This window comes from Chrysochloris asiatica, unplaced genomic scaffold (assembly GCF_000296735.1).
Source record: "Chrysochloris asiatica unplaced genomic scaffold, ChrAsi1.0 scaffold00161, whole genome shotgun sequence".
Taxonomy (NCBI): Eukaryota; Metazoa; Chordata; class Mammalia; order Afrosoricida; family Chrysochloridae; genus Chrysochloris; species Chrysochloris asiatica.
The window spans coordinates 1,861,958-1,862,764 of record NW_006408679.1 but is presented as its reverse complement, the minus strand read 5'-3'; positions in this window follow the sequence as shown (position 1 = coordinate 1,862,764).

Below are 807 nucleotides of genomic sequence, written 5' to 3'. Positions count from 1 at the left end.
TTGATTGGAAAAGATACATTTGTGCTCATTCCAAATAAAGGTGACCCACCCAGCAGAACCCATAAATCATCAAACAACATCAGTAACATCCCATGAAAGTAAAATTTTGCTGAAGCTAATTTTTAAAATGTTTGCAGCACTACACTGACAAGGAGATATCAGAAATTGAAGCCAGATGTGGAAGAGGACGTAGAATGAGAAATATCATTGATGATATCAGATGGACGTTGGCTGAAAACTGAGGATACCACAAAGATGTTTAGTTGTGCTTTACTGACTATGCAATGTGAATCATAACAAACTATGGTTAGCATTGCAAAAAGTATTCCAGAACACTTAATTGTGCTCATGAGGAACCTGTACATAGGTCAAGAGGCAGTCATTCAAACAGAACAAATAGATACTGATAGATTTTAAATCAGGAAAGGTGTGTGCCAGGGTTATATCATTTCACCATATTTATTCAGTCTAGATGCTGATCAAATAATCTGAGAAACTGGACTATATAAGAATGTGACATCTGAATTGGAAGATTTATTAACAACCTGTGATATGCAGATGACACAACCTTGCTTGCTGAAAGCAAAGTGGACTTAATACTGATGAAGATTAGAAACAACCACCTTCAGTATGGATTGCATCTCAATGTAAAGCAAATAAAAATCCTCACAACTGGACCAATAAATAACATCATGATAAACAGAGAAAAGATTGAAGTGGTCAAAGATTTCATTTTCTTAGATCCGTAAACAATGTGCATGGAAGTAGTAGTCAATAAATCAAAGCACATATTTAATTAGGCAAATC